General features: G+C 42.2%; 1 protein-coding gene across 1 annotated transcript in view; it reads left to right on the forward strand.

Moving 5' to 3' along the window:
- SNTG1 (syntrophin gamma 1) overlaps positions 1 to 14,205 on the forward strand; it is a 1,036,287-nt gene that overhangs the window by 696,230 nt on the left and 325,852 nt on the right. The window lies entirely within an intron of this gene.

A 14,205-nucleotide genomic window follows, 5' to 3' on the forward strand; every position in this document is an offset into this window, starting at 1 on the left:
CACTGCCGTGACTGGACGAGACTGGTAATATTCTTTTAGGCGTAATTTACGTGCCAGCTTATGATGATCTTGTTGCCAGTCAAACCCATCGAACATATTAGTCGGCACAAAGGATAGTCCTTTCTGTAAGACCTTCAGTTCATCAATCCTTTGTGCCGACTAATATGTTCGATGGGTTTGACTGGCAACAAGATCATCATAAGCTAGCACGTAAATTACGCCTAAAAGAATATTACCAGTCTCGTCCAGTCACGGCAGTGACCACACATATTGATCCGTTTCTGCATTCACATTCCAGCTCTAAATTTGACCCCTCTTCGTCTAATGCGTCTTTAAAAACTTTTAATAGACTTTTGGACGATTCTGTCTGCAAATTTGCCTCTGCGCCGGGTCGTACACGCAAGAATTTATCTTACCGCGAGACTATAGCTCTTAAAAATCTAGCAAGCTATGAAGACATAGTTATTAGGCCTGCTGATAAGGGCGGGGCAGTGGTGGTCCAAAATATTGCCGATTATCGGGCTGAAATTGTTCGCCAGTTATCCGAACCAGATGTATATAAGAAATTGCCCAGTGACACCACTAAGGAATACCAGCGAGAAGTGAAAGCCATTCTTGACACTGCGGTCCAAGAGGGTTTGCTTACTCCAGCCCTACAGAAGATCTTATACAAAGAACATCCTGTAACTCCTGTGTTGTATACATTACCGAAATTGCACAAGGACAGTGTTTCCCCCCCTGGTAGGCCAATCATATCGGCCAGGAACTCTTTGCTACAAACAATAGCTCAGCTGTTGGACTTTATTTTACAACCTTTACTGCTGAGGAAGCGGTCATTTCTTAAGGACACTACCAGCTTCATTAAATTGTTACTTGATGTCACGCTAGTACCACAGGGTACTATTATGTGCTGCCTTGATGTCTGTAGCCTCTACACCTCCATTCAACATGTGGATGGTGTGGAGGCTATGCGTAGTTTTCTTGGATGTTATCTTGACCCTGAGATTTTTGACCATAATCTGTTTATCAGGCTGTTGGAGCTGACTCTATACAGGAACTTTTTCCTGTACGATAGTCAGTTCTTTTTGCAATTAAGGGGATGTGCTATGGGGTCGGCAGTAGCCCCCTCATATGCAAATGTATTTATGTTTGCCCAAGAAGAACATAATTTCCTGAATTGTCCCGAAGTGAGTCAGCATCTTCTGCTCTACTCCCGGTACATAGATGATATATTCATCCTGTGGACCGGGGGTAGAGACAGCTTTGATGACCTCATGAACAGGGTGAATAGTCAGAATTCATGCATCAAGTACACTTACTCCTGTAGTTCAGAGGTGATGCACTTCTTAGACGTTAAGGTCATGATTTCAGATGGAGTCATTAGCACTGACATTTTTTACAAAAATGTTGATCGCAATACTTTTTTAAGAGCTGACAGTCATCATCCGCTAGCTCTGAAATGGGGTTTACCCCTGTCTCAGATGATGAGAATAGCTAGGATAGTTAGTGATCACACGGCGCTACCAGAACGCTTGGATGATCTTATTGTGAAATTCACCTTGCGTGGCTATGACCCGAAGGTTCTGAACCAACAAAAACTTTTGGTATTAGAAATGCCTAGGTCCCAATTGTTGCAACCAAAAATACGAGATCAAGATAAGTGTATCCCTTGGGTTAGCAACTTTACCACAGAAAGCCCAATTATTAAAAAAGCTACTCAAGCACTATGGCCGATTGTTAAAACAGATAGTGAATTATCTTGCTTCAGGGATACTAGGCCTATGGCAGCATTTAAAAGGGGACGTAATCTTCGCGACAGGCTGGTTAAATCTGATATTTCTGGGTTAGGCAAAGTGATTACACCTAATGTATACTATAAGCCTCCTGGATGTTATAGTTGTTTTAACTGTACAACCTGCAAGTATATGCAGCCTTGCAAGAAATTCTCTCATCCACATTGCGACAAATCATTTTATATCAGACATGTTCTTACCTGTAGAACAGAATTTGTTGTCTACGTAATTTGTTGTCCTTGTGGGCTCTATTACGTTGGACAGACCTCGAGGCCATTTAGGGACAGAATGGCTCTACACCGTTCTGCCATTAGTTTAGCTGGTAGAAATTTGGATCAGCCCGTGGCACGCCACTTTAAATCTAAGGGCCATACCCTCTCTATGTTGAAATATTTCATGATTGACCACATTCCCCTGTCCATAAGGGGTGGTGATCGTCAGAAAGCTTTACTCCTGGCTGAATCCAGATGGATTTTTAGACTTAATACTATGTCCCCTATGGGGCTTAATGATAAAATCAACTGGAATAGTCTTATGTAGCGATCCTTTAGCCATATATAGAATATGTCTGTAATTAGATGGTACTGTGCTATGATCGTCTGTGCTATAGTCTATATGGTATAATAATGACCTGAAGTTCTGTAATTTGATGCTCCACGGCCCTTGTGTTTTATGTATTTTTTTCATGTATTTTTTGTTATAGATTCTTGTTAGGAGCCATGCGGCAATACCAGCCTCCGACCCCCAGCAGCGCTCTTGAGCCCGGACTGCACTATGAGCATTCCGGGATGGAACGCAAGCGGCCTGGGTTGCCATGCCTACCAGGCAGAGCCACGGCCCGGAAGTGCATCACAGTGGTGGCCGGCGACGGGAGAGGCGGCGGGAGAGACGGGGGATGACGCTGCTGGCTCAGGGGTACATGTATGGGTAAGTTCACATACTACACTTGTTGGTTATGTCTTGAGGAAGGGGTTATCCCCGAAACGTCACTTTCCAATACAGCTTTTTCCATTTTGATTGTGCCTCTGGAGTGCCTTCTTTCCACGTTTGGAGTTGTATGTACACTTAGGACTACGGCACCGGGGCAAGCTGCTTGTTGTGGAGTTGAGTGCAGGTTGAATTGTATCTCTATATATATATATATATATATATATATATTCATAGTAGCAGAGTCCGGTACTCAATATAAGAATAGTATTACCCGGTGTCCTGGTCCGATGCAGTATTTCAGCCAATTGTAGAAAGGTGTATGGGATGGTACTCAGGGGCTTTTCTTCTTTTCAGGACATGATACAGCAGAATGTGTCACTATTTTGTGCTGTATCATGCCCTGACGACGGTGCATGCTGGCACCGAAACATTGACAGAATGGTATAAGATTGAGCTGTATTTCATAATACAATTTTTTGCAAATTGAAAAGAAAAGCCTCTGAGTGCCTTCCCAGACACCTTTCTATATGTATATATATATATATATATATATATATATATACACACAACAAATCTGAGGGCGCTAACAGCTTGTTAATCTATTACAGACAATAAAAAATTATTTAAAAATGTATTCATAAAACAGAATACTTTCTCTATTTCACAGTGTCAATAACATTATCACCATACAGGATGGATATTCAATCTGACATGTATAAATTCCAATATGCACCAATTAGGTTTGATCAGATGCAGAACCCAATTCCAATATGCACCAATTAGGTTTGATCAGATGCATATATATATATATATATATATATATATATAAAAAATGCATTTATTTATTTATTTTTTGACAGTCCTAGGCCCCACAGTTTCTGATGGCAGCCCTTTTACCAGGTCTTATACCTACGATTTATGTCCATTAAACAGATCCAGAAAACGCCCCCACTCCCCGAGGAGGTAGTGTGGGTCAAATTTTCCTTAAAAGACAATGCTTCTAAATAGTAAAATGACAGTAGTTATTCTTATTGTTCAACTATACAGTACTTATTGAGCCCAATCTGAAAAAAATTGTGGAATATGAATTGTGATTTAATTGTAATTATGTGAAATTGTGGTTAGCAAACATAGGTGTGCACAGGAGGGGTGCCTGGTGCGCACAGGCACCCCCTAATGTCTGGCACCCTGACCTCACATGCCTGATGCAGTGATCGCCGAGCAGGCTGATTACTGTCCCCTCTGTGCTGCACCCTGTCAGGACTGCATTACTGACCGGACACCTGGGTTAATCAAGGATGCCACTGCCCACACGTTACACCCGCCACATGCCCATCTCTCTCCTTCTATGCTATGCCACTGCCAGCCACTGATGAGGATCAGCAGGCAGCCAGCGTTCCTCTTACGAAAACAAATTAAAAACTGGCAGGCGGCCGGCAACAGCATTGACACGTCACTCGTTTTTCCAGCAGCAGCAGTACTAGTCTGCGACTATCAGTGTCAGTGAGTGACTGACTTGTAAGTAAGCTGCTGCAGCTTGTAGGGGAAAGAGAGAGGGAGCCAGACCAGGCTGAGGAGGAGCACTGTAATTGCAGTGAGTGCCATCAGGGGTGTTTGTTTGGTGCACATCCCAACTTCTGACAATGTATCTGCTTTATAAGGATTGGCACAAGGGTGGATATTTTATATTGCGTTGATGTCAATAGATGGTGCAAGACACGCCCAAGAGGCGGTGCTAGACACACCCCTCCGATGGTGCACCCCCTAATAAAATGTGCTGCGCACGCCTATGTTAGCAAAGGGTTCATTTTTAAATTCACATTGGTGTTTTGAGTCCTATAAGGTATAACCTGGTTAATTGGTATGCAACTACTTATAAGTATTTCATTCCGTGGTTCACTTATGCCTGACATGTCCTTGAAAAAAGTCAGGGTGTGACTGAAACATTGGATTGGAATAAAAGAATAATGTTCTCCTAACAATTTGGAAAATTCTGGTCCTCCATAATTAATATAATTTTAAATGACTGTTGAGTCTTCTTACAATGCATCACACTAACATGATTGGATACACTGAATCACATGGCCGTGCATTATTTCCAAGTGACCGTACACCTCCCAGCATTTCCCTGACTACACAAAGAAGTATTTTGTCACAACAGGGGCCATTGGGTGTGTACGCTCTGATATACGCACCCCTTGGTTTGTTGAAATGCACACCAAGTGTGCAAACATCAGAGCATAATATTGTATGTATGTGTGTGTGTGTGTGTGTGTGTGTGTGTGTGTGTGTGTGTGCATATGAATATGCAGATGTGTCCTTTCTAATTGTTGCATCAGTCGCTCTCAGTGACGCCAGGTCCATGATGTGCATCTTTTTGCTGAAAATGTGCATCTTAATTCACATAATTAAAACACATTCTGTAGAAACAACACAACTATATTTTTATATTACACTGATCAATTTGATGTGCAACATTTGGACATCTGTGTGCGACTGAGTCTACAAATATGTAAAAAGGAATTCAGTGGGAAATGTCATGGCTTTTCCTCAATCCAAATTCTGCTGTGCTTCATCTGTGACTTCTATGTGGTAAACCAATTCATTATCAGTCCTTGGCAGTTGTATGCAGAAAAAGTTTGGTGAGGATCATGTATTTCTATGGTCATCACCGTTTATGGACATTTAAATACATGTTTAAACATTTCTTAATGAAATCTTCCATGGTTAATTCTTCTATGCTGACACTTTGACTTTCAGAACAGATCTGCATAATGTACAGTAGGAAACACTTGGGTCAGTATTGTTTGCCTGTCTCTTGTCCAAGATCTGATGTAGATTATGCTTACATGCCATCTTTAAACTATGTGGCATTGAACATGGTTGTGCTTCATTTATCCATGCCACTTCTAATGGTAGCCAACAGCCATGGTTCTATCTACAATATCCAGAAGAGGAGAATGGAAAGACATAAAGGGGAGAAGGAGTGGCTAAAAGGGAAAGGGAATAGTGTGTCAAGTGGAAGAAGAAGATGGTGTAGCAGATGGGATGGAGTGACAAACGGTATAAGGGGACAAATATAAAGAAAGAAAGTGATAGACAGACAAGCATACATGGGGTGCTCGGGAAGAGGCACACATTGGGCTTTGAGGGAGAGCCATACATGAGGATTGGTGGAGAGAGGTACCCATTGTGATATAAAAGAGGTACACATTCACAGGTGGAGCAAAGCCACATATACAAAACTGTATACAGACAAAGAGAGGTAGATACAAGGGGTGAGAGAGGGTTGGAGAGTATCATAGAGCTACAGATGATGAGATACCTATTTTTTTTATTACCCTCCGTCTTCTTGGACTGTGCAGTGCACAGAGGCCCAAACAATGAAGAGGAAGCCAGGTTTATAGACATAGTGAAGTTTAGTTCAGACTCATGCTGTTCAACTGTAGACACCTGGTATGGTGAGCCTTCTTCATGAGGTGCCTCCCTCTGTGCCGATGATCCTTGCCACAAACTGCTTCTCATTCTCAGGACTGTCTATGAATGAGAAGCAGTTTGTGACTAGAATAATTTATAGTGGTGGGCCACCTCATCAGCCTGGGCATTTTAAATCTCTATATTCATCTGATGAAGGCCCTGTTAGGATATTATAGCACTGGAATTATGGATATGTTATCAAACTATGTTAATAGACAAGCAAGAAATACATTGTAGCTGTGACCAGACCCAGATCTTACAGTTTTGTCCCACTACAAGTTTTATTGGCATACCCTACATCCACCCCATTGCTGTGGCACTCTATTACCCCATTCCCTATATATATATATATATATATATATATAGTGCCTTGCTAAAGTATTCACCCTCTTTGCATTTTTCATGTTTTGTTGCCTCACAACCTGGAATTAAAATGGATTGTTTGAAGGTTTGCATCATTTCATTCACAGGACATGCCTACAACTTTTAAATATGTTTTTTTTTAATGTGAAGCAAACAACAAATAGGACAAAATAACAGAAAACTTAAGAGTGCATAACTATTCACCCCCCTAAAGTCCATAATTTGTAGAGCCACCTTTTGAGGCAATTACAGCTGCAAATCACTTTGGATAACTCTCTATGAGCTTGCCACATCTTGCCCCTGGGATTTTTGCCCATTTCTCAAGGCAAAACTGCTCCAGCTCCTTCATGTTGGATGGTTTCCACTTGTGAACAGCAATCTTCAAGTCTGACCGCAGATTCTCAATTGGATTGAGATCTGGGCTTTGACTAGGCCATTCCAACATGTTTATATGTTTCCCCTTAAACCATTCGAGTGTTGCGTTAGCAGTATGCTTCAGGTCATTGTCCTGCTGGAAGGTGAACCTCTGTCCCAGTCTCAAAACACAGGCAGACTGAAACAGGTTTTGCTCAAGAATATCCTTGTATTTAGCACCATCCATCTTTCCCTCGACTCAAAACAGTTTCCCAGTCCTTGCTGCTGAAAAACATCCCCACAGCATGATGCTGCCACCACCATGTTTCATTGTGTAGATAGTGTTCTTGGGGTGATGGGATGTGTTGTGTTTGCACCAGACATTACATTTTCCTTGGTGGCTGAAAAGATCAATTTTAGTCTCATATGACCAAAGCACTTTCCTCCATACATTTGGGGAGTCTTCCACATGCCTTTTGGCAAACTCAAAACATGCCTTCTTATTTTTAACAGTAAGTAATGGCTTTTTTCTGGCCACTCTTCCATAAAGCCCAGCTCTATGGAGTGTACGGCTCATTGTGGTCACATGCGCAGATACACCAGTCTCTGCTGTGGAACTCTGCAGCTCCTTCAAGGTTACCTTTGGTCTCTGCGCTGCCTCTCTGATTAATGCCCTCCTTGGCCGGTCTGTGAGTTTTGGTGGCTGGCCCTCTCTTGGCAGGTTAGTTGTGGTACCATGTTCTTTCCATTGGAGATGATGGATTTGATGGTGCTCCGGGGATCATCAAAGATTTGGATATTTGTTTATAACCCAACCCTGACTTGTACATCTCAACAACTTTGTCCCTGACTTGTTTGGAGAGCTCCTTGGTCTTCATGGTGTGATGCATCTCGCTTAGTGGTGTTACAGCCTCTGGGGCCTTTCAGAAAATGTGTCTTTATACTGACAGATCATGTGACACTTAGATTGCACACAGGTCAACTTCATTTCACTAATTATGTGACTTCTGAAGCTAATTGGTTGCACCAGAACTTTTGAGGGGCTTCATAGCAAAGGGGTGAATACATATGCATATGCCAATTTTCAGATTATTATTACATTATTATTATATTATCTATAAAACTTCTTCTTTATATTAATTTTTCCCATTTCACTTCACTAACTTAGACTATTTTGTGCAGATCCATCACATAAAATTCAGATAACATAGGTCAAAGGCTGGCTGCCTAAACTTAGCAGCAGAGCAGCAGCACAAACAGACGGCAGTTATTTCTGCTTAAAAATGTTTTGAAAATGTAAAATGTATTATGAATAAGTAACCAATCAATCAAAGCAACTCAAGTATTTTCAATAGAAAACAATCCAACACAGAAATGTACTGAGAATCATGTGTGGAGTATCATTGCTCAAAAGTAGCAGTAGTTAAAAATCAGCAAAAAAATAAATAAAAATAAAATAGCAACAGCAGTGCAGATGTCTCCTACGCAAGTGCACATGCCCCCAGCAAATGCATATTCTCATGACCCAATCCTTCCTGGGGCCCTGGGCCACTTATGACTGACACTATGCCCATGTAAAGCCCCAATCAATCAGCCTTTTTGTTAAGCAGCTCCCCAAAATTTCCCCAACCATAAAAACAGTATTCCAAACTTGAGGGATACAGTGTGGGGTACAGTGCGGGATACTTTGGGACACACAGTTAAATATTGTACTGGTAAAAGTATGGGACAAACATTGTGGGTTAGATACAGTATGGGTTGGATACAGTGGTGGTTACATTGCGGGTTGAATACAGTGTGGGTCAGATACAGTGCAAGTTGCAGTGTGGGTTTGATACAGTACAGGTTGGGTACAATGTGGGTTACTATCCAATTTGGATACAGGGCGAGGTTTGATACAGTGCGGATAACAATGTGGGTTGGATACAGTGTGGGTCAGATACAATGTGGGTTGGATATAGTGTGGGTTGGATACAGTGCAGGTTGGATGCAGTGCAGGTTGAATACAGTGCTGGTTACGTTGCAGGTTGGATACAGTGCGGCTTAGATACAGTGTGGCTCAGATATAGTGCAGGTTACAGTGTGGGTTTGATGCAGTGCAAGTTGGATACATTGCAGGTTAGATACAGTGCGGCTTACATTGCGGTTTGAATACAGTGCAGGTTGGATACAGTGTTGCCCAGATACAGTGCAGGTAGTATACAATGCGGGTGGGATACAGTGCAGGTCGTATACAGTGTGAGTTGGATACACCAATAGTGCACTTACTGTGACAGCACGAGGTTCCCTCAATGGTAAATGCCCCAAGTGATGGTCTGAGCTGTACAGTGTACACAACGCTCTCTCAGTGCCTTTCAGCTCAGCAGCAGCCTCTGGGTGGACACAGCAGCAGCCTCTGGGTGAATGAGAGTGCAGGGAACTAGCAAGTCCTACTTAGCCAATCAGTGACCAGCCCATTGATTTCAATGGGACTTTGAAATTTGGTTCTCAAATCCAAAACCCTCGATATCCTACAGTGGGAAGATGACATTTTTACTTGTTTGGGGATTGGGTGGGCGCGGTTCTCTGACAACTAGGCTGCTCATCTCTAATATAAAATAAATAAATGAAAACAATTTAACCTTAATTCACTCATGCTTACCTTCACAGTATATACACAATACATTATTTATTAAAAATGGAAAAATAAGAATAGTGATTCGTAGAAAGAAGCAAAGTGTCACCTTTTATCTTCTACAACTCTGGGTGCAGGACTAAGTGGCATTTCCCCAAACCTGGGCCTCCCAACAGTCACATCACATATTATTATTATTGTTTATTTATAAGGTGCCACAAAGGTTCACCAGCGCCTAACAAAATACATAAACAAATGCACAAGACAAGAAAAGACACAGTACAAGACAATGTAGGACAAGTACAGGGTATATAAACATTGTTGCATTAGACTACAGGACACTGAAATAAGCATTAGGGTGGCAGAAACCGAGGACTGGGTGCTGGCAAAGTCAGTATAGAGTAGAAAATAGTCTAACAGAGGGAAAAGCACATGAAGGGAGAGGCCCTGCTCATGATGGGAAGGGGAGACAGACAGGGGTGACACAGATGGGGTAGAAGTGAGCATGTAACAGAGGGTAGGATGAGAGATGGCTGGGTTGATGAAGAAGTGGGTCTTGAGAGCCTGTTTAAAGTGTTGTAGGGAGGTAGAGAGTCTGATAGGGAGAGGTACAGAATTTCAGAGATAAGGAACACCATGGCTGAAATCTTGGAGGCAGTAATGGGAGGATGTAACCAGTTGGTTCAGTAGGATAGGTAGCATGTATTTGTGGAGTAAAGAGGGTGGGTGGTAGTGTAAAAGGAGATTAGGTCAAATATCTTGGGGTTTAATGTCCGCTGGTACTATCCTATGCTTTTAAACTGCATTTACCTGAATGCTTGCTGAAGGCTCCCCTCCAGATGCTCCTTCTCCATATACCTCATTGCTTGGTCATAAAATGAACAGAAATGGTCAGAAAGGAACTTTTATACTACACATAATATAATATTAATATACATAACATGTGACTGGTGATTACTATTTCACAATATACAGTATGAAATCTATGTGGTGTATTAATATTAATATATACAAATATGTTTTCATTCAGATAAGAAACATCCATCAGACAATTGATGGCATAAGGTAATTGTGCTACAGACTTCTGAAAAAAAGAGAATAAAAATGTAGCTTTTTACCTATTTACATACTTAGAAATTAGTATTAGTACCAATAAGGTTTTTCTGTGCAGACACATTTCCCAAAGTTTAAATAAATATATAAGATTACACTTTGTATCATTGTAACAGTTTAACACATGTCCTTCCCTGGTGTTGCCTCTTGGTACACCCCTCTGGTAGCAATCATTATAAGCCTTTATCCTTTTAAATTATATACTGCTTCTTTTTGAAGACTTGCTTACCTTCTACTGTAAATCCCATAGGAAGCAGTTATATATTTGAATTCATTTCTGTTATTTCCCTGCCCTTATATAAGTAAAAATCACATGTGTCTGTGTCACTGGAACTAAACCAGGGGTAGGGAACCTCTGGCCCGCGGCCCGTATAAGGCCGCAAAGCCATCTGTTCCGGCCTGCTGCTGTCTGTGTGTCAGCGAGACATGCCACCCATCAGTCCGGAGGCGGTGTGTCTCAGCTGTCAGGGCAGGGAGGAGAGCGCAGCTATGTCCGGCGGCAGCGGCAGGTAGGATCTCAAACCAGCCGCCGGTTCGTGAGCCAATTAGAGCTCGTGGACCGGCAGCCAATCAGGAGCCTCCGCTGCCAGTCTGCGAGCTCTGATTGGCTCACGAACCGGCGGCTGTTTTGAGGTCCTACATGCCGCCACAGTCACCCGACATAGCCACGCTCTCCTCCTTGCCTTGTTCCTGACAGTGTTGAGCAACACAGTGGGGGGGGCGGCATGTGTGGGGCATTTGTGTATTGGGTACCGGGGGGGGGGGGCAGTTGTGTATCTGGCACTGTAGGGGCATTTGTGTATCTGGCACTGTGGGGACATTTGTGTATCTGGCACTGGGGGGCATTTGTTTATCTGGCACTGTGGGGCATTTGTGTATCAGCACTGTGGGGTCATTTATGTATCTGGCACTGTGGAGGCAGTTGTGTATCTGGCACTGTGGGGGCATTTGTGTATCTGGCACTGTGGGGGTATTTGTGCATCTGGCACTGTGGGGGCATATATGGCACTGCTGGGGGCATTTATGTATCTGGTACTGTGGGGCATTTGTGTATATGGCACTGTGGGGACATTTGTGTATCTAGCCCTTTGGGGCATTTGTGTATCTGGCACTGTGTGTCATTTGTGTATCGGCACTGTTAGGCCATTTGTGTATCTGCCACTGTGGGGCATTTGTGTATCTGGCACTGCACTGGCATATGTGTATCTGGCACTGCACTATTGGGGGCATATGTGTATCATGTACCATTTTAATTGGCCACACCCATTTTTTGGCACGCACGCACCAAAGGCGCGCACACTCAGTACCACTAAGGGGCATAACTACTGAGGGGGCAGGGTAATTTTTAAATTGATAATTTGTGCATGCCCCCCCGAAGGTTTTTATAAATATCCAAATGGCCCTTAATAGAAAACAGGTTCCCTACCACTGATCTAAAGTGTCAATTACTACTCAAGAGTTCAGTGTTATTTCCAAGAACCATATTTGGTTCCTGGTCAAAAGGAGCCTGATTCAGATGTGGTTGCAACTTTGATGGTGTTGCAAATGAGCGATTATTAGTAGACTGACACATGTCATAGCTGCAGTGTGCACGTGCCAACTAGGCACCATCAAGGTACCTTTGTGATGCTGCTCGTGGTAAGGAAACAGTCGCAGAGTGATTGACAGGAAGAGACCATTTTGGGTAGGTAAGAGGGTTTGTCATGACCACTTTCAAATACAGGTAATGCAATTCTCACTCACTGAGCTGACACTGTACATTAGTTTAATACCTGGTATGTCTCAATCAGAGATAATCTTGGTCTACGTAATTCTTGTTGATGTCATCACTAAAAGTAGTTTATTTAGTCTTTGAAATAAGTGGAATATGTCATGACAGCTGTATTGTTTTTATTTAACTTTCCTATCACTTATTAACCTTTCCCGACATTCATTGCACTTCACAACTGTAATGTCAGCTGAAGTTAATATATAACATATTAGGATGTACTAAAGCATGACAAAATGTAAGTAAACAACATACAATCAGTGATTACTAGGCTCTATTAGATACTCCTTTATAGTACTGTATATGATTCAGATTTAGCCTGAATTATTTGTGGCTTGATTTCAACAATGTGCTTTAAACATTCCTATGATATTCTGGTCCACGGTGACATGATAGCAGTGATGGACTGGGGCTGCTTTTAAGCCCTGTAATTTTAGCATGCTTGGGCGGCAAAGGTGTGAGCGCGCACTTTACAGGGGGCATGGCTACTGCTTCTGGGGGTGTCACTCATCAAGGATGTGTGGCCTGGTGGCACACCCCCATTGCTTTATTAAGAGAGGATTTTACAGGGGACATTATATCTTTGTGTGGTCATGCCATGCATCAGGGGGTGTTGACTGGTGGCATGCCCCTATTTTTTATTAAAAGATGCCTTTACAGGGGCATGGCTACTGCTTGTGGGATCATTCCACTCATCAAGGGTGTGTGGCCTGCCAGTACGCCTCCATCTTTCATTAATGACATGCATTTTGGATGGTGGGTGAGCAAAAAGAGAGCCAGAAGGCTGCACTGTGCACACCTATCCCATTTCTCTGTGTGGCCAGACCTGACCAACAGAAAACATCAGCCCTTTTTGCACTTGCCAGAATTTACAGATGTGAAGTCCGGCTCTGCCTTATAGCATCATGAAATTGGTGCACATTTGTTGTGCCAATCCTCCACATCCTGAAGATGGTGTATTGGATTGAGATCTGGTAGCTGGTAAAGTGAGTGGATTACAACTTATTGGGGTTGATGTATCAAGCAGTGAAATGAGGGGAGAAATGGACAATTGGAGAAATTCCCCATTGCAACTTACTAGCTTTGAGAAAGCATTTATCAAGTACTTTCTATAAAATAATAGATGATGATTGATTGTTATGGGCAACTTCCCCACTGGTACACTTCTCTACATCACCACTAGTCCACTCCTTGATACTGTAAATCAACTCCATTGTCATGTGTGTGTTACCAACTTGAGATGATGTACAGTATGCTTTGTGACGTGATATCTTAAAATTGAAGTTGTGTGGAGTTTTTATATTTTCACCATGTGTTTCCTCTGGCTACTCTGGTTTTCTCCTACAATCCAAAAATGACTAGTAGGTTAATTGGCTCCTGACAAAAACTAACCATAGATATAGGAAACATAGATTGTAAGCGCCACTGGGGCAGAGACAGGTGTGAATGACCAAATATTCTCTGTGAAGTGCTGCAGAATATGTGTGTGCTATATAAATAACTGTTAATAAATAATGCTCAATTGATGCTTTTTGTTTGGTGCACTATTCTCTGTAAACTATTTATATACTTTATATATAGTGTGTGAAAAGGAATCATCAGTTTGTGATACTGTATATTTAATCCACTGTGTTTGTGCGCCAACATTTTTTCCGTAGTCAAAGTCATGCAGATCACATGTTTTCTTCCCTGTTTGGGGTTTGTTCTGAACTACTACTGATCCTCTTGATCATCTCCGTATGTTTTTATGCATTGAGATGCAGCAACACAATTGGCTGATTAGATATTTGCAT

This window comes from Pseudophryne corroboree, chromosome 5 (genome assembly GCF_028390025.1).
Source record: "Pseudophryne corroboree isolate aPseCor3 chromosome 5, aPseCor3.hap2, whole genome shotgun sequence".
Classification (NCBI taxonomy): Eukaryota; Metazoa; Chordata; class Amphibia; order Anura; family Myobatrachidae; genus Pseudophryne; species Pseudophryne corroboree.